This window comes from Somniosus microcephalus, chromosome 26, assembly GCF_052327205.1.
Source record: "Somniosus microcephalus isolate GS21.2 chromosome 26, FLI_Smic_1.0, whole genome shotgun sequence".
In the NCBI taxonomy this organism is placed as follows: domain Eukaryota; kingdom Metazoa; phylum Chordata; class Chondrichthyes; order Squaliformes; family Somniosidae; genus Somniosus; species Somniosus microcephalus.
The window spans coordinates 53,421,639-53,445,983 of record NC_141012.1 but is presented as its reverse complement, the minus strand read 5'-3'; the positions used below and the strand labels follow the sequence as shown (position 1 = coordinate 53,445,983).

General features: G+C 48.8%; 1 protein-coding gene across 2 annotated transcripts in view; it reads right to left on the bottom strand.

Annotated features, from left to right (window-relative positions):
• Positions 1–24,345, bottom strand: part of prdm10 (PR domain containing 10) — a 159,873-nt gene that overhangs the window by 112,647 nt on the left and 22,881 nt on the right. The window lies entirely within an intron of this gene.

The window sequence follows — 24,345 nt, the reverse complement described above, 5'->3', positions numbered from 1 at the left end:
GCCCCCATCGCGACCGATGGGTCGGGCGCGCGGGGCGTTGAGGAGACAGCCACCTATTTCCACGAATGGAGGTGGCCAGGATGGCTGGGGTCGAACTCTACGGAATACTCCAGCCAGTCCGGGTTTGCGTACCGAGAGACTTCTTTGGTGTGCCCCCGAGTGAGGGTCATCGCACCCAGAGTCAGCGTCACCGTCGGGAAGAAGATTTGCCTGGTTTGTAACGGACATGTTCCTTTGGACCGCTGGTGGTGGCTGCGCAAGTTGAGCAAAACCATGAAGAACTCCACGGTCGAGTGGGAGAGACTGGGTAACAATACCCATCGGACTATTACGGGGACTCAGGGGGGGTTGAGTGTCTGTTGGGACAAATGGTGGGAACCAGATGAGGGGATTTACATCTGTATGTGGGGTTCAGAACGCGCCTGCCCCACAGGTGTATCCATCTTTTTCCAAAGGCAGTGGCAGGATGCTGGGAAAGGAATGAGGTGGGACGTCAGCACACGGGCGTGCGGAGTCCCATACTCCCAGATCCCAGTAAACGCCACTGAGCTCATCACCCGCCCCCGCAAGCCCCTGCCCACGATTCCGGTAGCCAAAGCCCGCAAGGAAGGGTGGCCCACCACTACCAGGGGACCAGGGAACGGATTGGTATTAGTGCCCACAAGTCAGGTGCTGTACCAAGGGGTGCACTACGCGGTGGCCTCGGTGATTTTAAACCTCACCGAGGTACGATTGCCAGAGTGGTGCCCCAAGGAAATGGAGCAATTGTACCAGGTCCTGTTAACAAACATGTTCAGGCAGTTTTATGAATTCGACTTTGCTGATGTAGACAGAGCCGGATTGTACACCACACCACATGAGGTTTTGGACAGGGTAGGGAGACAAAGAAGGGGTACAGTAAATAATATTTTTACAGCTTTTAACACAGGGACTTCCATCATCAGCACTCTGGATGACATGGAGCTGCAGGCCCAGATTAATGGTTTGAAAGCACAGTTACGAAAGATACTAACTGACGAGAACAAGGTAGTGGGTTCTGAGTTACATGAGGACCAGGCCATGACACTACACTTAAAAGAAATGATTGCTGAGCTGGAGAAACACGCTAAAACGGTAAATGCTCTCATACTGGGCGAGGGCCGCAGTAATCTGGAGGATTTAAAACAAGGTTTAGTCCCCTTCTGAATCAGCAACAAGCACCTCGCAGCCCTCCACCCTTCTGAGAATGCATTAAGTCCGTGCCAGCTCAGACTAGCTTCAGAAGCCTACCCAGTCCCAGTGGACTGTGGACGGTCTAATCACACCATTATGGGTATAGTGGTAAGAATGCCGGTGATGGGAAAGACAGCGAAACCCACCCCGGTATATAGGGTGGAGAACATTGGAGTCATTCAGGGGGGTGCACACATTCACTATACAGCGGTCCCACCGTACGTCATTCGATGGGAGCATACAATGACGGGTACCGACCTCTCGGGTTGCCGGAGCCGGGGAGCACACATCATCCTGTGTCCCCAGCACTTGAATGCCTATTCGAAACCACAGTGCGGGTTCAGAACTGCTGGCGCAAAGCCTATAAATTGTACCATGGAGGCAATGGCACAAGGCCATGTGCCCCTGCAGGTGGCATATATAGGAGGTGGGACATACTGTGTCACCACTGCAGCGCCCCACTACCAACATGGACAGCACGGCTGGTGTCCGGTGAGTGACAGCAGTTTCTGCTTCAAGCCCAAGGCAGAAGTTCAAGTGGCCCAAGAGCGAATTGTCCCCATTCCTGAACCTTCCACTGTTCACATCACTGTTGAAGAGAATTTCACCGATCTGCAACGATTCATTGCACATTTTGGATATATCATTCCCCCTCTCCCTGAACACCTCACCAAGATATTAAAAGCTGTTGTCGTTTCACAGAAACATTTTTACACACTGGAGCAGAAGACTTTAGAGATAGGGGCAAACATATTGGATATAGTAACCCCACCGTGGTGGGATCTGTTCACTAATATAGAAGTCCCTTCTTGGATTAGGATAGCCTCTCACATCCTTGTAGTGTGTCAGGTTATTATTGTGGTTTATTTACTGTTTGTACACTGTAAAAGGGTCAGACTTTCGCAGAAGTACGAGAACAGAGGAGAATGGAGAGAGCATTATGTGCGGGTAGAAGAAGAGACACCCGTTTAGATTTTTTTTGCTGCTCTGTATAAAGTTAAAGTTTCTCTCCCTCCTTTTTTGTTTAATGTTTGGCCATGTGTAATTTTTGTGTGTGTACGTTATTTTTATTATTGAAACTCGTTAAGCGAGTTGTTGTTAATAAATGATAATGTGTATGGACCAGGTGGTGTAGGAGTATTAGGCCCCCCTCCACGCCTGGAAATGAGTGTGTCAGATTTTAAATCCAATGTATTGCCATCTATAGATGCTCAATGAACACTGTAGGTTTTCTGAAATGGGAAATACATGTGGCGTGGGGTTATAGATAGGTAATTACAGGGGATGGTTTAATTATGGAAAGTCAGAAAATTTTGCTCACCCAGAATTATGATAATTCCAGCAAGTTATAGTATCATCAGGGTGGACTGTAGAATTCGCAAAATTAATATTGTATTATTAGGGTCCTCTGGCATGAGAGGCCGTGATTTTTAAAAGACTGTTTTAAAAGAAGCCCAGAAAAGGGACACATAAAATGGCCACCAGACCCCTTGACCAACTTATTGGGACACTTTAAAATGGTTCCAGCAGTCCCCAGACAGCCTTTGTGGATTCAACCCACAGTAAGTTCTGGAAGCCGTTTCTGAGTGAACGAAACCAGACACATACACATACATATAGATTGGATGCAGATCCAGTCAAGATCGGCCTGTAGATAAAAGCCATCTAAATGTTTACCCAGACAAAGGGGAACAGTTTCATATTCATGAGGAAAGCATCAAGGACCCGTTTAAGACATCAAGAAGACATTAAAACATTACCAGGTCATTCCAGACCAGAGATGGCCATCACCGGCCATCCCGAAAGCAGTTTAAATATAATAACTACCCCGCTGTGCTATAAGCCCGCCAAAAGTTAAACAAAGACCAACCTTGATTAGGCGGGAGATAAGGCCTCGATTGAGAAGTATAATTGGAGACACCCGGGGTAGCGATGGGTAGCCATCGTAGCAATCGGTAGCCATCGTAGCGATCGGGGGCCATCAGAGCCATCACAGAGCGCCATCGTGGCCATCGTGGCGATTGAAGAAGAAGAAGATGGTTCGAGTCGACATCCCGCCCCGGGGTAACCATCGGGAGATCGTCGACAAACCCCGGGCCGTTTGATGAGACAAAACTACCGAAGAAACCTACATGAAAGCCGGCTAGAGGCTTCCAACCGTGGTCAAGCAGATGGTCTCTTCCCCCGCATCGACATCCAGGCCCGCTGAGATCCAGCCTGTCCGTGACCTTCACCTCGAGGAAGGGAAGGCGTGTCGCAGCTCGCAGCCCGCAGCGCTGACCACGAGGAGACAGGATGCCTGAAAGGATCAAAACGCAGACCTGTTTCAAAACCTTGCAATTCCTAGTTGGATTGGTGAGCATGTTTCTGGCCCTTCATAATCGGATCTAGATAGGGTAAAGGGGGTGGTCATTTTGGGTATAATTAACATGAGTTGTTGTCCCTCGATGTTCCGTGTGTTTCCCCATTTCATGATGACTTTTGTAAAGTATAATATGCCTGTATCTATCTTAGCTAGTATTGTATTGTTATGATTTGTTTTTCCCTCCCATGTACCCTCTCATTTGCTTGCATTTGATTTGTTTTTCCATGTGCAATAAAATTCCATTTCGATTCATTAAACTTGGTCTATAAGAGTCTTCTCTGCATTGTAGTTCCTGCACCTAAGTCCAGTGTCTAGAACCTAAGGGGCGAGTGGGTCGAACCACTCAAGGTTTTACTGTGCAAAAGAGAGAGAGAGGCCTCTGGCGAGAGAAACCTCTGTGATCTCGGAGAGAAAACCCCTTACAAGTGGTAGAAGTGTCAGTAGGAGAGCATTTTGGTGACAGTGACCATAATTCGGTGAGATTTAAGGTTGTCATGGAAAAGGACAAAGATGGACCGGAAATAAAGGTTCTAAATTAGGGGAGGGCTGTTTTTAATATGATAAGGCAGGATCTGGCCAAAGTGGACTGGGATCAGCTACTTGTAGGAAAATCCATATCAGAACAGTGGGAGTTTTTCAGAAAGGAAATAGAGAGAGTACAACACTAACATGTTCCCGTAAAGGTCAAGGGTGGGACCATCAAGCCCAGGGAACCCTGGATGTCAAGGGATATACAAGAATGGATTTGGAAAAAAAGGGCGGCTTTTGGCAGATACAAAGGGCTAAAAACAGTGGAAGCCCTAGCGGAGTATAGAAAGTGCAGGGGAGTACTTAAAAAAGAAATTAGGAGAGCGAAGAGGGGGCATGAAAAAACACTGGCGGGCAAAATAAAGGAAAATCCCAAGGTGTTTTATTAGTATATCAAGGGAAAGAAGATAACCAGGGAAAGAGTTGGGCCCATTAGGGACCAAAGTGGCAATCTGTGCCGGAAGATGTAGGTGAGGTTTTAAATGAATATTTTGCATTTGTGTTCACTATGGAGGACGATGTAGGCATAGAAATCAGGCAGGGGGATTGTGATATACTTGAACAAATTAGTATTGAGAGGGAGGAGGTACTAGCGGTTTTAGCAGGCTTCAAAGTGGATAAATCTCCAGGCCCAGATGAGATGTATCCCAGGCTGCTGTGTGAGACAAGGAAGGAGATTGCAGGGGCTCTTGTTAGATCCGGGTATCTTAATGTTGTGTCCTTTCAATAATCAGACAAAGACTGCACGGAACAATCAACAGGTGTTTACTGGATGAAGTTCAAACTGCAACTGACCGTACAGAGCGCCACCCTGGGCTTATATACAGGTGTGGTCACTGCCGGTACTACAGGATACAGGAGCTGTAAAAAGTAGTTCTCCCCCTTAAAGGTACATACACTACAATTCCTCCCCTTTTAGCTTAACAGTACCGTAACACTCATTTAACAATTAAATATCAAACTAATTACAATTAACACTTTTAACATGCAACATTAACTGGAAATAGTCTATTTATAAATTCAGTCTTTGGGAAGGCTTCCTGATTCTTTCTGGATAACGCCTTTCCCGAGTGTTTCGCTCTTGGTGCGGAGGCGATTCTAACACACTGTCGTCAGTTGATTCAACAGCTTCCAATGCTATTGTTTCTGAGGTAGATGCGACCTGTACGTCGGGTTCCTCACCAGGTAGGTATGGCCGAGACATGGGGTTGACTCGTTCCTGTGACTCTAGGATCTGGTCAGCATGGCGTCTCACAATGTTCTCCCCAACATCCACTGTGTACATTAGTGGCTCCTGCCGTGTGGCTCCTGGTTGCCATTTCTCTGTTCGTTAGTCGCGGGCTAAGACGGGTTGCCCTACATTGAAGCTCCTTGTCGGCTTCTCATTGATGTGCTGGAATTGCTTATTCTCAACATCTCTTCGTACATTTGGTCTGAGCAAATCCAGGCGAGATCTCAACCTTCGGTTAAAGAACATCATGGCCGGGGCCTGGTTGGTGACTACATGTGTCGCATTTCTGTAGGCTAACAGGAAATTGTCCACCTTATGCTGCAGTGGAATGTTGTCATCGCACATGGCCTTTACTGCTTTTTTTAAAGGTTTGTATGAACCTCTCAGCCAATCCATTTGTGGCTGGATGATACGGGGCGGATGTGTAATGCCTTACCCCATTCCTTTTCATAAATCTTCGAAACTCTTCGGACACAAACTGTGGTCCGTTATCAGAGCAAATCTGCTCTGGCAAGCCGTTCCTGGCAAAAATGGTCCATAGGACTGCAATAGTTTTCTCCGTGGTGGTGGAGGACATTTTGATCACCTCAGGCCATTTCGAGTGCGCATCCACGGCTATTAAAAACATTGAGTCCATGAAGGGACCAGCAAAGTCAATATGCACATGTTGCCATGGAGATGAGGGCCAGTCCCATGGGTGTAGAGGAGCATGTGGTGGTGCATTTTGGACCTTCTGGCATCCTGAGCAGCTCCTTGTCAGGTCCTCGATTTGCTGATCGATCCCCGGCCACCACACATAAGCCCTAGCAAGGCTTTTCATTTTCACCCCTCCCAGATGACCTTCGTGAAGCTCATTGAGCACTCTCTCCCTTAACTTGGGTGGAATTACCACCCGGGATCCACACATCAAGGTCCCCTGGCATACTGACAGCTGTTCTCTTCTGGATGAGAATGCTGGCAACAGTGAGGCGCCATGTGCTGGCCATCCCTTCACCGTCAAATCATATACCCGAGACAGTATCGGGTCATTTCGGGTCTCCTTCTCTATACCAGCGTTAGTTACTGGCAAGCATTCAATTATAGTCGAATGAAATATTTCGACAGGATCCACTGCTGGTGCTTCCTCCGCAGTAGGCAGTGGCAAGCGTGATAGCCCATCAGCGTTTCCATGCTGTTTCGTGCCCTTATACTCGATATCATATTGGTGCGCCCCTAGAAAAAGGGACCATCTTTGTAGCCGTTGCGCAGTCATCACCGGAACGCCCTTCTTTGGATTAAAGATGGAGACAAGTGGTTGGTGGTCAGTCAGCAAGGTGAAATTCTGCCCGTGCAGATAGTGATTGAACTTTTTCACTCCCCACACTAGGCTGAGGGCCTCCCTGTCAATCTGGGCGTAGTTACGCTCGGCTGAGGTTAGTGACCGAGACGCAAAGGCTACTGGCCTCGCCGAGCCATCCGGGAATTTGTGCGACAGCACCGCTCCAATGCCATAGGGTGATGCATCACACGCCAACCGAATTGGGGGTGCTGGGTTGAAATGAGCCAACACCTCTTTCGATGTGATCAATGCTTTGCTCTTCTGGAAAGCTCGTTTACTTTCGTCACTCCACTTCCATGGTACACCCGTTTGCAGTAGGGTGTTCAGTGGGTGTAGTACGGTAGACAAATTCGGCAAGAACTTATGGTAGTAGTTCACCAGCCCGAGGAACGACCTCAGTTGTGACACATTTACTGGTGCTGGAGCCTTGACTACTGCCTCAATCTTTTCAGGGGACTTATGTAACCCCTCTTTATCAATAACATGGCCACAATACGAGATCTGCTCCTGGAAAAACTCGCATTTGTGGCGATTAGCTCGGAGCCCATATTCCTTCAATCTAGTGAGCACCTGCTCCAGGTTGGCGAGGTGATCACTGTAATTTTCGCCCGTGACCAGGATGTCGTCCAAATAACACTGGGTCCCTGGAATCCCTTGCAGGACTTGATCCATTGCCCTTTCCCAAATAGCCGGAGCTGATGCTACCCCGAACACCAGCCGGTTGTATTGGTAGAGACCTTTATGAGGGTTGAGCGTGAGGTACTGTTTCGATGCTTCTTCTACCTCCATTTGCAGGTACGCCTGGGCCAGATCAATCTTAGTGAAGCGTTTCCCTCCAGATAGCGAGGCAAAAATATCTTCAATCCGCGGAAGCGGATATTATACAGTGTGAAGGACTGGGTTCACTGCCACCTTAAAGTCCCCACAGATGCGAACCTTCTTTGGTTCCCCAGGCATATTACTCAACGACCTCTTAATTACAGGAACGATGGGTGTAGCCCACTCGCTCCAGTCCACTTTGGACAGTACTCCTGAACGTTCCAAACCTTCCAGCTCTGCTTCGACGGCTGGGCGGATCGCATAAGGTACCGGTCTGGCCTTAAAAAACGTTGGGCTTGCATTTTCCTCTATTTTGATCATCGCTGTTATGCCTTTTAGTGTTCCGAGTCCCTGCTGCAACACTTCTTGTGCGTCAGTTAGCATTTTTGACAGTCGTCCAGGTGTGACGTCGTCATCCTTTTTGGCATCTACAGTCAGTGCTTGTATGGAATGCCAATCTAGCTGTATCTTCCGGATCCATTCACGTCCTAGTAGTGGTGGTCCTCCATCTGGCAATACATATAGGTCCATTTTTGGTGTTTCCTTGCCGTTATATATAACGTTCACCCTTATTTTTCCTTTTGGGGTAGACTTTTTGCCCCGTGTACGTCTTCAAGACAATCTTTGTATCTCTCAAGGGTATATGTGAGAATAGCCGCTTGTAGTCCCTTCGGTTTATGACTGTTAGGGCTGATCCTGTGTCCAATTCCATTTTCACTTGGACTCCTGCTATCTTGAGCGTGACCCAGATAGTTTGGTGATCCTCCGTTTTGATCACATTATGTAGTTTCAGACAACCCAGCTCCTTGCTTCCGTAGTCTGTATCACTCTTCTGTTCGTCTGAACTACTCTCCGTCACCTTATGTACCGTCTTGTACTTCTCCTGTGGAGATTTCTTGCTGCTGGTTTTCTTTCCCGACCTGCAGACTCTTGCTATGTGTCCTACTTTTCCACACTGTCTGCACACTTTGTCCTTGAACCAGCAATCATTATGGTCGTGTGTTGTTCTGCCGCAGCGATAGCACTTCACTGTTCCGTATGCCATATTCTTGCGGTCTCCGTTGTATCTCTGCAGCGCCCTGTGCGGCTGCTTCGTGTGATACTGCCATGCTGAAAGCCTTGTCCAGCGTAAGATCCTTTTCTGATAGAAGCCGTTTCTGGGTTCCTTCACTTTGAAGCCCACACACAAACTTGTCCCTTAAAGTATCTGCTAGTCCCGTTCCAAACTGGCATTGTTTCGATAGCTTGCGCAGTTCCGTTAAATACTCAGCATTACTTTCATCTTTATGCTGGTTCCTTTTGTGAAACTTAAATCTTTCTGCTATCAGCAGCGGTGTGGGGTTTAAGTGGTCCTGTAGGATTGACACTATGTTTTCAAAATCCTTTTCTACTGGCTTCTCTGGGGTTACTAGGTTTCGTAGTAAGCCATACGTTTTTGCACCCATTGAATTCAACAATACCAGCGCTTTCTTGTCATCTGGCACTTCATTCGCCTTGCAGTATACTTCTATGCGTTCGACATATGTCGTCCAATCTTCAACTTCATTGTCGAACGCTGTGATACTGCCACTCTTCGACATTTTTGGGTGTGGTTAGACTGGCTTAAAATGGCATCTCCCACGCTTTCCTTTCTTCCCCGCTGCGGCTTAAAATGGCGTCTCCCACGCTTTCCTTTCTTCCCCGCTGCGGCTTAAAATGGCGTCTCCCGCGCTTTCCTTTCTTCCCCCGCAGCGGCTTAAAATGGCGTCTCCCGTGCTGCTGCCAACGCCACTCTCGGCGGTCCTCCTGGCAAATGGTGACGCCCTGTGGGCCTCGCACGCTGCTCCTGCGCTGCTGCCAATGCTGTTCTCTGCGGTCCTCATGGCAATGGCAGCGCCTTGCGTTTTCCTGCGCGCCTCTCTCCCCCATTGATGCCGCTCGGTCCAGAACACCGGCTGTGCTCTGCTCTCTCTCGTTGATGCTGCTCGGCCCTTGAACAGTGGCTGCGCCCCATGCGCTCCGCCCTCTCTCTCTCCACCGTCGACGCTGCTTGGCCCTTTCTGTGCCGCTCGGTCGGCTCTAGCCGCCGCTGTCTGGGAAGGGTCTGCGCAGTACCTGTTGCCAGCCCGTTTCGCTGGACCACCGTGGCTGGAAGGCCAAACCTGGCTCTCGACAGCCTCCCCTGCGATGCCCGTGCTTCTGGACTCGACCTCCTTATGCAGAGTTGCAGGTAGGTTCGAATCTTCTCGTCGCCAATGTTAGATCCGGGTATCTTAATGTTGTGTCCTTTCAATAATCAGACAAAGACTGCAGGGAACGATCAACAGGTGTTTACTGGATGAAGTTCAAACTGCAACTGACTGTACAGAGCGCCACTCAGGGCTTATATACAGGTGTGGTCACTGCCGGTACTACAGGATACAGGAGCTGTAAAAAGTAGTTCTCCCCCTTAAAGTTACATACACTACAGCTCTGACACAAATTTTCAGAATCTCTCTGGCCACAGGGGAGGTGCCAGATGACTGGAGGACAGCTATCGTAGTGCCATTATTCAAGAAGGGTAGTAGGAATAAACCAGGGAATTACAGGCCAGTAAGCCGAACATCAGTGGTAGGGAAATTATTGGAAGAAATTCTGAGGGACAGAATTAGTCTCCACTTGGAGAGGCAAGGATTAATCAAGGATAGTCAGCATGGCTTTATCAGGGGGAGATCATGTCTAACCAATTTGATTGAATTTTTCGAGGGGGTGACTAGGTGTGTGGATGAGGGGAGTGCAGTTGATGTGGTATACATGGACTTCAGTAAGGCTTTTGACAAAGCCCCGCATGGGAAACTGGTCAAGAAGGTAAGAGCCCATGGGATCCAGGGCAACTTTGCACATTGGATCCAAAATTGGCTTAGTGGCAGGAGGCAGAGGGTGATGGTCGAAGGTTGTTTTTGTGAATGGAAGCCTGTGTCCAGTGGTGTACCGCAGGGATCGGTGCTGGGTCCTTTGCTGTTTGTAGTGTACATTAATGATTTAGATATGAATGTAGGAGGTATGATCAGTAAGTTCGCAGATGACACCAAAATTAGTGGAGTGGTAAATAGCGAGGAGGGAAGCCTCAGGCTACAGGACAATATAGATGGGTTGGTCAGATGGGCGGAACAGTGGCAAATGGAATTTAACCCTGAAAAGTGTGAGGTGATGCATTTTGGGAGGACTAACAAGGCAAGGGAATACACAATGAATGGTAGGACCCTAGGAAGGACAGAGGATCAGAGGGGCCTTGGTGTGCATGTACATAGATTCCTGAAGGCAGCAGGACAGGTAGATAAGGTGGTTTAAAAAGGCATATGGGATACTTGCCTTCATTAGCCGAGACATAGAATATAAGAACTGGAAGGTTATGATGGAACTGTACAAAACGCTAGTTAGGCCACAGCTGGAATACTGTGTGCAGTTCTGGTCACCACACTATAGGAAGGATGTGATTGCATTGGAGAGGGTGTAGAGGAGATTCACCAGGATGTTACCTGGGCTGGAGCACTTCAGCTACGAAGAGAGACTGGACAGGCTGGGGTTGTTTTCCTTAGAGCAGAGAAGGCTGAGAGGGGACCTGATTGAGGTGTACAAAATTATGAGGGATATAGATAGGGTAGATATAAAGGAACTTTTCCCCTTAGTAAAGGGGTCAATAACCAGGGGGCATAGTTTCAAGGTAAGGGGCAGGAGGTTTAGAGGGGATTTGAGGAAAAACTTTTTCACCCATAGGGTGGTTTGAATCTGGAACTCACTGCCTGAAAGGGTGGTAGAGGCAGGAACCCTCACAACATTCAAGAAGCATTTAGATGAGCACTTGAAACGCCATAGCGTACAAGGCTACGGACCACGTGCTGGAAAATGGGATTAGAATAAACAGGGCTTGATGGCCGGCGCGGACACGATGGGCCAAAGGGCCTCTTTCTGTGCTGCATAACTCTATGACTATGACTCTAAGTGGAATATTTAGGTCACAGATTGTCTATGACCTAAATATTTCACTTTTTATCTCCTACTGACAAACAAGAAATCCAGGGAATTCTTGCAATGATTTAACTATTTTTATCAGTTTGCTCCTAAGTTATCAGACGTAGTCGCTCTGCTTTGTGACTTACTTAAGAAGTTGACTTTACATGGGATTGTCAGCATGAGAAGTGTCTGGAGGTGGAGAAGATCATCTCTAAAGTATTAGTGTCACAGATTAAGGAAATGGTGGGGTGGGGATCAGTCGCCATCTAGACAAAACAAACAAATCCAGGTCAGGCTCCTCAAGTCTCTGCATTTTATTTGTTTTATTTTGTCCTTTTTTTAAGGGCCAGCCACACTCTTGGTGCAAACTCTATAACCTGTATTGTATCTGTTTGTTTCTCCTATAGCACCTCCCCTAAGTAGCCTTTATTCATACATGCTGACCATCAGTGTGTTTCCCATGTCCTGTCCTTGTGATGACGATATGCTGATGGGAATGAGTCCTGTTAACTTGTCTGGCACTTCTCGCTAAGTCACCCCAGAATGCTCTGAAAATGTCTTTTGTACAGTCAGTAGGTCTTACGGTGGTTCTTTGAGTTGTCATGGTATGCGTATCAGATGCCTTGGGGGCCTGCACAAGCAATTGAAAATGAATAGGCAGCATTTTGCTCTTGTGAGCAATATTTAGAACAGGTAGTGGCTTTATATCACAGAATGTGGTATGGCTCAGAGTCATAGAGTTATACAGCACAGAAAGAGGCCCTTCGGCCCATCGTGTCCATGCCGGCCATCAAGCCCTATCTATTCTAATCCCATTTTCCAGCACTTGGTCCGTAGCCTTGTATACTATGGTGTTTCAAGTGCTCATCTAAATGCTTCTTGAATGTTGTGAGGGTTCCTGCCTCTACCACCCTTTCAGGCAGTGAGTTCCAGATTCCAACCACCCTCTGGGTGAAAAAGTTTTTCCTCAAATCCCCTCTAAACCCCCTGCCCCTAATCTTGAAAATATGCCCCCTGGTTATTGACCTCTCTACTAAGGGGAAAAGTTCCTTTCTATCTAGCCTATCTATGCCCCTCATAATTTTGTACACCTCAATCAGGTCCCCCCTCAGCCTTCTCTGCTCTAAGGAAAACAATCCCAGCCTGTCCAGTCCCTCCTCATAGCTGAAGCGCTCCAGCCCAGGTAACATCCTGGTGAATCTCCTCTGCACCCTCTCCAATGCAATCACATCCTTCCTATAGTGTGGTGACCAGAACTGCACACAGTATTCCAGCTGTGGCCTAACTAGCGTTTTGTACAGCTCCATCATAACCTCCCTGCTCTTATATTCTATGCCTTGGTTAATGAAGGCAAGGATCCCATATGCCTTTTTAACCACCTTATCTACCTGTCCTGCTGCCTTCAGGGATCTATGTACAAGCACACCAAGGTCCCTCTGATCCTCTGTCCTTCCTAGGGTCCTACCATTCATTGTGTATTCCCTTGCCTTGTTAGTCCTCCCAAAATGCATCACCTCACACTTTTCAGGGTTAAATTCCATTTGCCACTGTTCTGCCCATCTAACCAACCCATCTATATCGTCCTGTATCCTGAGGCTTCCCTCCTCGCTATTTACCACTCCATCAATTTTCATGTCATCTGCGAACTTACTGATCATACCTCCTACATTCATATCTAAATCATTAATGTGCACTACAAACAGCAAAGGACCCAGCACCGATCCCTGCGGTACACCACTGGACACAGGCTTCCAGTCACAAAAACAACCTTCGACCATCACCCTCTGCCTCCTGCCACTAAGCCAATTTTGGATCCAATGTGCCAAATTGACCAGTCTCCCATGCGGGACTTTGTCAAAAGCCTTACTGAAGTCCATGTAGACTACATCAACTGCACTCCCCTCATCCACACACCTAGTCACCCCCTCGAAAAATTCAATCAAATTGGTTAGACATGATCTCTCCCTGACAAGGCCATGCTGACGATCCTTGATTAATCCTTGCCTCTCCAAGTGGAGACTAATTCTGTCCCTCAGAATGTTTTCCAATAATTTCCCTACCACTGATGTTAGGCTCACTGGCCTGTAATTTCCTGGTTTATCCCGACTACCCTTCTTGAATAATTGTACTATGTTAGCTGTCCTCCAGTCCTCTGGCACCTCCCCTGTGGCCAGAGAGGTTCTGAAAATTTGTGTCAGAGTCCTTGCAATCTCCTCCCTTGCCTCACACAGCAGCCTGGGATACATCTCGTCTGGGCCTGGGGATTTATCCACTTTGAAGCCCGCTAAAACCATTACCTCCTCCCTCTCAATACTAATTTGTTCAAGCATATCACAATCCCCCTGGCTGATTTCTATGCCTACACCGTCCTTCTCCATAGTGAACATGGATGCGAAATATTAATTTAAAACCTCACTTACATCTTCCGGCTCTACACAAAGATTGCCACTTTGGTCCCTAATAGGCCCTATTCTTTCCCTGGTTATCCTCTTGCCCTTAATCTATATATATAAACGGATACATCTGTCTGTCTGTCTGTCTGTCTGTCTATCTGTCTGTCTGTCCTTCGGTGTGTGTCTGTCCGGCTATACACTCGAAAGTTATAGAGCGTACCTACACGTGCGTTACATCAAAAGAAAGCTTACGATTCCAAAACGGTCGTAAGTGTATTTAGGTTTCGGCCGGACAAAAATTGCGCCCGCGGTATCCAAAAAACGTTCAAAATTCCGCTCATTAGCATCTCATTATCCGCTCATTAGCAATAGAGTGACGTCGAGGTCGACCAATCGTACGCCGGGTTCCTGGCGCGTGCGGGCGGGCCCTCCTACAGTCGAGTGACGGGACGATTGACCAATCCTACGCTTCGGTGACCTGACGGCGTGTGTGGGCGGGCCTTATCGTTCTGAACCGAGGTGAGTCGCCGCCATCTTGATTCCAAACTTTTCATTTCTTTTTCCCGCTTTCTGCGTGTTTCTTTTCAAATCTACATTTCCAGCAAAAAAAAACTTGCTTTTAAAAGACAAATTGTCTTTAAAAAAAGTTAATTAATTTGTAAATCTTTTGTCTAACCTCTATAATTTTCCTACCTTTCACCGATTTTCCAGGCCTCAAAGCCTGGGTGTCTGTTGATCAGCCACGCCCGAGCTAGGCGCCTCCCATCGCGATTGACAAAAGGCCAGTGATCGCCGTCATTTTTGTGAAGGCTGGAGGGGGCGGGCCTGAGCCGAGCATCGCCACCGCTGCCATCTTAGTAAAGGCGGGCGGGGCGGGAGTCAGCGTTCGCGTCAACTTCCGCCCGGAGCGCGACTTGAGTCCGGCCGGGCCTCACGCGGTAGGTTGCGCGGCGGCGTCTCTCTGGTGTTGAAGCCGGCTCGGGCGGGGAGCAAGGCTCGGGAAGGCGGGGCTCCGGAGAGCGGGCGGGTGGGGCTCCGGAGAGCGGGAGGCCGGTGCTCAGGAGGGCGGGGCTCCGGAGAGTGGGAGGGCGGGGCTCCGGAGAGCGGGAGGGCGGGGCTCTGGAGAGCGGGCGGGCGGGGCTCCGGAGAGCGGGCGGGCGGGGCTCCGGAGAGCGGGAGGCCGGTGCTCAGGAGGGCGGGGCTCAGGCTGAGCCATGTTAGTGCGTGGGGCGGCACGGAGCTCTGCGGAGCCATCGGGTCTGCTAGCTCCCCCCCTCTGTTGTGTATGTACCTTTAAGAGAATAACTGGTCTCAGACTGCAGTACCGGCAGTGACCACCCCTGTATAAAAGGCGCTAGTAAGCCTCTGTAGTTTCAGTTTCCCGATTGACTCCTTTCAGTAAAGACTTGTTTTGTTCAACTCCTGCTGTCCGTGCCTCAATCATACACGGACATAATACTGGCAACAAGCAGATACGAACTTACCTACCTCCTGAGATCCATTCCTGCAGCGAAGTGAGCAGAGGTCGAGGCCAGAAGGAAGAAAGAAGCAGTAGAAACGGGCGTCGACCGTGGGCATCCGCCCCTGTGTTAGCGGAGTTGAAGACTGCTGGAGAAGCTGTCGAAAGCGGGGCCTGCTTCCTGTCGACGGTGCTTCAGCTAATCGGGCTGGTGGCAGGTAGTACACTGATCCTTCCTGGGCTGCGGCGGTCGTGAACTCGAGCGGGTGGCTTGCAACGGGGCCGAGCAGCGTTGTCGGGAAGAGGAGAGAGAGAGGGTGGAGCACACAGGGCGCGGCCAGTGCTACGAAGCCGGGCTGCGTATAGACCCGAGAAGAGGGAGGCAAGAGTCCCACAGGGTTGTTCCACGACGGGAAAATAATAAAAAAAAGAAATATTAAATGCGCAGGAAACTGCGAGGAGCTGCAGGTTACAACGGAAACCGCGGAAAGCAGCGCTAGCAACAGCAGGGAAGAAGGCAAAGTGCGGGAGGCGCCATTTTGTTAAATCGGGGAAGAAGGCAAAGCACGTGAGGCGCCATTTTAGATTTTCAAGATGCCAAAGACTGGCTGTATCACTGCCTTTGATAATACAATAGAGGACTGGACCACGTATGTGGAAAGAGTCGAGGTATATTGCGAGGCAAACGAAATAGCCGATGAGAAAAAGGCATCGGTATTGCGAAACTTAATGGGCGCTAGAACGTACGGCCTATTGCAGGACCTGATTACTCCCGCCAAACCGAAGGCGAAGAGTTTTAACGAAATTGTTGCTGTCCTACAGGAACACCTAAACCCTGCACTGCTGTTGATAGCAGAAAGATTTAAATTCCACAGGAGAACTCAGCATAAAGATGAGAGCAATGCTGAGTACCTTACGGAACTACGCAAGCTATCAAAGCACTGCCAGTTCGGAGCAGGACTGGCAGATACCCTACGGGACAAATTTATCTGTGGACTCCTGAGTGAAGGAACCCAGAAGAGGTTACTCTCAGAGAAAGAGCTGACGCTAGACAAGGCTTTCAGCGTGGCAGTATCGTACGAAGCAGCAGCCGGGGAGCTGCGGAAATACAACAAAAGTCACAGGAATACGGCACCCACGAAATGACACGTGGATTTGCAAAATGTTATCGCTGCGGCAGAACTAACCATGACCAGAAGGACTGCTGGTCCAAGGACAAAATATGCAGGCAATGTGGAAAGATGGGACACATTGCACGAGTTTGCAGGTCTGGGAAGAAGACCAGCGACAACAAAAAAGCTACTAAGGAACCGTACAAGAAAGTACAAAAGATGACGGACAGTAGTTCCGAAGACCAGATGAGCGATAGTGAACCCGGGAACAGGAGACTAAGCTGTCTCAAACTTCACAATGTAATCGCAAAAGAGGATCACCGAACCATTTGGGTCACCCTCACGATAGCAGGGTCCCAAGTTAAAATGGAATTGGATACAGGATCAGCGCTAACCGTCATGAATCGACGAGACTACGAGCGGCTATTCTCACACATACCCTTGAGAGAGACATCCATCGTCTTGATGACGTATACGGGGCAAAAAGTATACCCCAGAGGAAAAATAAGGGTGCCTGTCGAATACAACGGCAAGAAAATACGGAAATTGTATCTCTACATACTGCAAAATGGTGGACCACTGTTATTGGGACGTGAATGGATCAGGAAGATAAGCTTAGATTGGCACTCCATTCATGCAATGATGGTAAAAAAGATGAAGACGTCACTCCTGGACGATTGTCAACAATCTTAGCTAACGCCAAAGAGGTATTTCAACAAGAACTGGGCACTCTTAAAGGCGTAACCGCCTCGATAAAAATAGAAGAGAATGCAATTCCCAAGTTTTTCAAAGCAAGACCGGTACCATATGCAATTCGCCCAGCCGTCGAGGCAGAGCTGGAGAATCTGGAGAAGGCAGGCGTGTTGTCTAAGGTCGACTGGAGCGAGTGGGCGACACCCATCGTTCCTGTCATGAAGAAAACGTTAAGCAATAAGTCTGAGGAGCCAAGGAAGGTTCGCATCTGTGGGGATTTCAAGGTGACGGTGAACCCAGTCCTTCACACAGTACAATATCCTCTTCCAAGGATAGAAGACATCTTCGCCTCACTGTCTGGAGGGAAGCATTTTATAAAAATTGACCTAGCACAAGCATATTTGCAGACGGAGGTTGAAGAATCCTCTAGGAAGTATCGCACGATAAACACTCACAAAGGTCTTTACCAGTATCATCGATTGGTTCGGAGTAGCATCGGCTCCGGCGATATGGGAAAGAGCGATGGAACAAGCCCTGCAAGGGATTCCGGGGACTCAGTGTTACTTGGACGACATCCTTGTGACAGGTGAAGATGACAGTGAACACCTTAACAACCGAGAACAGGTGCTCACTAGACTACGGGAACATGGGCTACGAGCTAACCGCCCCAAGTGCGAGTTTTTTAAGAAACAGAAATCGTATTGTGGCCACGTGATTGATGAAGAGGGGTTACATAAGTCCCCTGACAAAATTGAAGCGGTTGTTAAGGCCCCAGCGCCTGAAAATGTGTCGCAACTGAGGTCATTCCTCGGATTGGTGAATTACTACCATAAGTTTTTGCCGAATTTGTCGATAATTCTGCACCCACTGAACGCCCTGCTACGAACGGGAGTAGCATGGAAATGGAGCAATGTCTGTAAGCGGGCCTTTCAGAAGAGTAAGGACTTAATCACTTCAAGAGAAGTATTGGCTCACTGCAACCCAGCACTGCCGATCAGACTGGCGTGTGATGCGTCTCCCTACGGCATTGGGGCGGTACTGTCACATAAATTCCTTGATGGGTTAGAGAGGCCGGTAGCTTTTGCATCACGCTCGTTAACTCCTGCCGAGCGTACCTACGCCCAGATTGACAGAGAGGCCCTCAGCCTAGTGTGCACGGTCAAAAATGTACTCTACTAACCGATCATCAACCCCTTGTCTCCATTTTCAACCCTCAGAAGGGCGTACCGATAATGACAGCACAACGGCTGCAGAGATGGTCCCTTTTCCTAGGGGCACACCAACATGACATCGAGTACAAAGGAACTAAACAGCATGGGAATGCTGATGGATTGTCGCGCCTACCGTTGCCGACGGTGGAAGAAGAAGACCTTGCAGTGGATCCAATGGAGTTATTCCACTCGACCATAGTCGAATGTCTCCCTGTGACGAATGCAAACATAGAAAAGGAAACACGGAATGACCCGACACTATCACGGGTCTATGATTTAACGGTGAAGGGATGGCCAGCACATGGCGAACCACTGCTGCCAGCATTCTCGCCGAGAAGAGAACAGCTGTCAGTGTGCAGAGGAACCTTGATGTGTGGATCCAGAGTAGTAATTCCACCTAAGTTGACGGATAGAGTGCTCAATGAGCTTCATGAGGGTCATCTGGGTGGGGTAAAAATGAAGAACTTAGCCAGAGCGTTTGTGTGGTGGCCGGGAATCGATAGAGAAATCGAAGAGATGACCAAAAGCTGTGCAGGATGCCAGAAGGTCCAAAACGCCCCACCACAAGCTCCTCTACATCCATGGGAGTGGCCCTCATCTCCATGGCAAAGGGTGCACATTGATTTTGCTGGTCCCTTCATGGACTCGATGTTTTTAATTGCGGTGGATGCACATTCAAAGTGGCCAGAGGTAATAAAAATGTCTTCAACCACCACGGAAAAAACTATCACAGTTTTACGAACCATATTCACCAGGAATGGGCTGCCTGAACAGATTTGCTCTGACAATGGACCACAGTTTGTGTCTGAAGAGTTCCAGAGGTTCTTAAAGAACAATGGTGTTAAGCATTACACATCTGCCCCATATCATCCAGCCACTAATGGATTGGCCGAGAGGTTTGTTCAAACATTCAAGAAGGCTATCAAGGCAATGTTTAATGAAGATATACCCCTACAACACAAGGTGGATAACTTCTTGTTTGCCTACCGGAATGCGACACATGCGGTTACCAACCAAACTCCAGCCATGATGTTCTTCAATCGAAGACTACGATGCCGCTTGGATTTGGTTAAGCCAAACGTCCGAAGAGATGTGGAGAACAGGCAGTTTCAGAATATGAATGAAAGGCCGACCAGGAGTTTTAAGATAGGTCAACCAGTTTTGGCCCGGGACTGCCGCACTGAGAAATGGCAGCCAGGAACAATTTGTACACGGCAAGGACCTCTCATGTATACCATGGACGTTGGAGAGAGCATTGTAAGACGCCATGCTGACCAGGTTCTAGAGTCACTGGAAAACGTCAACTCCACACCACGATCTGATACACCTGGCAATGAAATCGACGTACCAATTGCAGCTACCACAGAATCGGTGATATTGGAAGCAGATGAACCAAACAACGACATTGATCCCGACTCAACCTTGCCAGAAGAACCTGATACCCCAAAGAGGCGTTATCCAGACAGAATCAGGAAGCCTCCTCAAAGACTGAACTTATAATTGCTTAAACTTAACCAATGTATCTAGCAACCGTAATTGTGATTGTAATTAGTTATCATTTAGTTGTTAAATGAATGTTATGTACTGTTTATCTAAAAGGGGAGGAATTGTTGTGTATGGACCTTTAAGAGAATAACTGGTCTCAGACTGCAGTACCAGCAGTGACCACCCCTGTATAAAAGGCGCTAGTAAGCCTCTGTAGTTTCAGTTTCCCGATTGACTCCTTTCAGTAAAGATTTGTTTTGTTCAACTCCTGCTGTCCGTGTCTCAATCATACACAGACATAATACCCTCCCTTTCTCCCCCCACACCCCCCTCCCCTCCCCTCCCCTCTTCCTCCCCCCCTCCCCTCCCCCCTCCCCTCCCCCCTCACCCCCCTCCTCTCCCCCCCTCCCCTCCCCCCTCTCCCCCACACCCCCCACACCACCCTCCCACCCCACCCCCCCTCCCCTCCCCTCCTCATTCCCCCCTCCCCTCCCCCCATTCCCCCCGCCCCTGCCCCCCATTCCTCCCCTCTCCCCCCATTCCCCCCCTCTCCCCCCTCCCCTCCCCCTCTCCTCCCCCTCCCCTCCCTCCCCCTCCCCTCCCCCTCCCCCCACCCCCACCCCCTCCCCCCTCCCCCTCCTCCCCACCCCCACCCCCTCCCCCCCTCCCCCCAGTCACTCTCTCTCTTCCCCCAGTCGCTCTCTCTCTTCCCCCCAGTCGCTCGCTCTCTCTCTCTCTTCCCCCCAGTCGCTCGCTCTCTCTCTCTCCCCCTCAGTCGCTCGCACTCTCTCTCTCCCCCCCAGTCACTCGCTCTCTCTCTCTCTCCCCCCCAGTCGCTCACTCTCTCTCTCTCCCCCCCAGTCACTCGCTCTCTCTCTCTTCCCCCCAGTCGTTCACTCTCTCTCTCTCTCTTCCCCCCAGTCACTCTCTCTCTCTCTTCCAACAACAACATTCCCTCAAAAATCCCCTCGGCTCCGCCGGGCACTTTAGCTAGTATATACTTATATAAAACGCCTTGGGATTTTCCTTTATTTTGCCCGCCAGTGTTTTTCATTCCCCATCTTCGCTCTCCTAATTTCTTTCATCAATTTTCAACAGTGTCTCATGCAGTGCTCATGAAGAAGCCGGAATCTAAGGAAGTACATGGCAAAGTTTTTGGAACCAACTGGAACATGTACTACATCTTGCAGGCGTGCACTGGAGAGTGAAGTAGTTGACTCAGAGACTAGGGTCCTGAATTTAAATAAAGGAAACTATGATGGTATGAGGCGCGAGTTGGGTAGGATTGATTGGGGAATATTACTCAAAGGGTTGATGGTGGATAGGCAATGGCAAACATTCAAAGATCGCATGGATGAACTACAGAATTTGTTCATCCCTGCATGGCATAAAAATAAAACAAAAAAGGTGACTCAACCGTGGCTAACAAAGGAATTTAGGGATAGCATAAGATCCAAGGAGAGGACATATAAATTTGCCAGGAAAAGCAGTAAACCTGAGGATTGGGACCAGTTTAGGATTCAGCAAAGGAGGACAAAGGGATTAATTAAGAGGGGGAAAATAGAGTATGAGAGTAAGCTTGCAGAGAACATAAAAACTGACTGTAAAAGCTTTTATAGATATGTGAAGAGAAAAAGATTGGTGAAGTCAAGCGCAGGTCCCTTGCAGTCAGAATCAGGGGAATTTATAATGGGGAACAAAGAAATGGCAGACCAATTAAATACATACTTTGGTTCTGTCTTCACAAAGGAGGACACAAATAACCTCCCAAAGATGTCGGGGAACATAGGGTCCAATGAGAGGGAGGAACTGAAAGAAATCAGTATTTGTAGTGAAATGGTGTTAGGGAAATTGATGGGATTGAAGGCCGATAAATCCCCAGGGCCTAATAATCTACATCCTAGGGTACTTAAGGAAGTGGCCCTAGAAATAGTAGATGCATTGCTGGTCATCTTCCAAAATTCTATAGATTCTGGAACAGTTCCCATGGATTGGAGGGTAGCTAATGTTACCCCACTATTCAAAAAAGGTGGCAGAGAGAAAACGGGGAACTATAGACCGGTAAGCCTGACATCGGTAGTGGGGAAACTGCTAGAGTCTGTAATGTATATACCTTTAAGGGGGGAACTATCTTTTACAGCTCATGTATACTGCAGTACCGGCAGTGACCACACCTGTATATAGCACTGAGTAGTAATCTGTACAGATCAGTTCCCGTGTGAGCCACGTTGAGTAAACACCTGTTGTACCATTCTCCTGCAGTCTGTGTCTTATTATACACAGACACAACATTGGCGACAAGGCAAGTTCGAACCTACCTGCAACTCTGCATCACCTCCCGGGGATTCGTTCCTGGAGATCAGTGGATTGGAGGTCAAGGCCAGAGACTCGGGCGTCGACCACGGGCAACCGCCCAGTCATCCAGCAGAGACTCGAGAAATGCGGGGGAGGCTGTCGAGAGCCAGGCTTGGCTTTCCAGTCGAGGTGGTCCAGCGAAACGGGCTGGCAACAGGTAGTGCGCAGGCCCTTCCCGGACAGCGGCGGGCTAGAGCCCGACCGAGCGGCACAACAAAGGGCCGAGCAGCATCGACGGGGGAGAGAGAGAGAGGGCAGAGCGCACAGGGCACAGCCGGTGTTCAGGGGCTGAGCAGCGTCGAAGAGAGGGAGAGAGAGATGCGCAGAAACCCGCGAGGCGCCGCCATTGCCACGAGGACCGCCGAGAGCGGCTTTGGCAGCAGTGCAGGAGAAGCGCGTGAAACCTACAGGGTGCCGCCATTGCCACGAGAACCGCCGGGAGCGGCGTTGGCAGCAGCGGGGAAGGAAGGAAAGCGCAGGAGACGCCATTTTAAGGCATTGGGAGACGCCATTTTAAACCACACCCAAAATGCTGAAGAGTAGCAGTATCACCGCGTTTGACAATGAAGTCAAAGATTGGACTACATATGTCGAACGAATAGAGGTATACTGCAAGGCAAATGAGGTGTCAGATGACAAGAAAGTGCCGGTATTGTTAAATTTAATGGGTGCAAAGATGTATGGTTTATTACGAAATCTAGTAACCCCAACGAAGCCAATGGAAAAGAGTTTTGAAGACATAGTAACGATACTACAGGAACATTTAAACCCCACACCGCTGCTGATAGCAGAAAGATTCAAGTTTCACAAACGGAACCAGCATAAGGATGAAAGCAATGCTGATTATTTAACAGAACTGCGCAAACTATCGAAACACTGCCAGTTTGGAGCGGGACTGGCAGATGCCTTAAGGGACAAGTTTGTGTGTGGGCTTCAAAGTGAAGGAACCCAGAAACGGCTTTTATCTGAAAAGGACCTTACACCGGAAAAGGCTTTCAGCATTGCGGTGTTATATGAAGCAGCAGCACGGGGCGCTGCAGAGATACAACAGAGACCGCAAGAATATGGCACAAACGAAATGTCATATAGAACAGAGAAGTGCTATCGCTGTGGCAGAACAACACACGACTAGAATGATTGCTGGTTCAAAGACAAAGTGTGAAGGCAGTGTGGAAAAGTAGGACACATAGCACGAGTCTGCAGGTCGGGAAAGAAAACCAGCAATAAGAAACCTACCAAAGAAAAGTACAAGAAGGTACATAAGATGACGGAGAATAGTTCAGACGAACAAAAGAGTGATAACGACTCCGAAAGCAGGGAACTGAGTTGTCTGAAACTGCATAATGTGATCACAACGGAGGATCACCGAACCATTTGGGTCACTCTCAAGATAGCAGGAGTCCAGGTAAAGATGGAATTGGACACAGGATCAGCCCTAACAGTCATAAACTGACAGGACTACGAGCGGCTATTCTCACACATACCCTTGAGAGACACAAAAATTATTTTGAAGACGTACACGGGGCAAAAAGTCTACCCCAAAGGAAAAATAAGGGTGACCGTTATATATAACGGTAAGGAACCACCAAAACTAGACCTGTATGTATTGCAAGATGGAGGACCACCATTACTGGGATGTGAATGGATCCGGAAAATACAACTGGATTGGCATTCCATACAGGCACTGACTGTGGCTGACAAAAAGGATGACGACGTCACACCTGGGCGACTGTCAAAGATCCTAACTGATGTGAAAGAAGCGTTCCAGCAAGGACTTGGAACACTAAAAGGCATGACAGCGACGATTAAAATTGAAGAAAACGCAAGCCCAAAACTTTTTAAGACCTTATGCGATCCGCCCAGCCGTCGAAGCCGAGCTGGAGAGTCTGGAACGTTCAGGTGTACTGTCCAAGGTAGACTGGAGCGAGTGGGCTACACCCATTGTCCCTGTGGTGAAAAGGTCGTTGAGCAGCATGCCTGGGGAACCAAGGAAGGTTCGCATCTGTGGGGACTTTAAGGTAACATTGAACCCGGTCCTTCACACCGTACAATATCCACTTCCGCGGATTGAAGATATTTTCGCCTCGCTATCTGGAGGGAAACGCTTCACTAATATTGATCTGGCCCAGGCGTATCTGCAAATGGAGGTAGAAGAAGCATCAAAAAAATACCTCACAATCAACACCCATAAA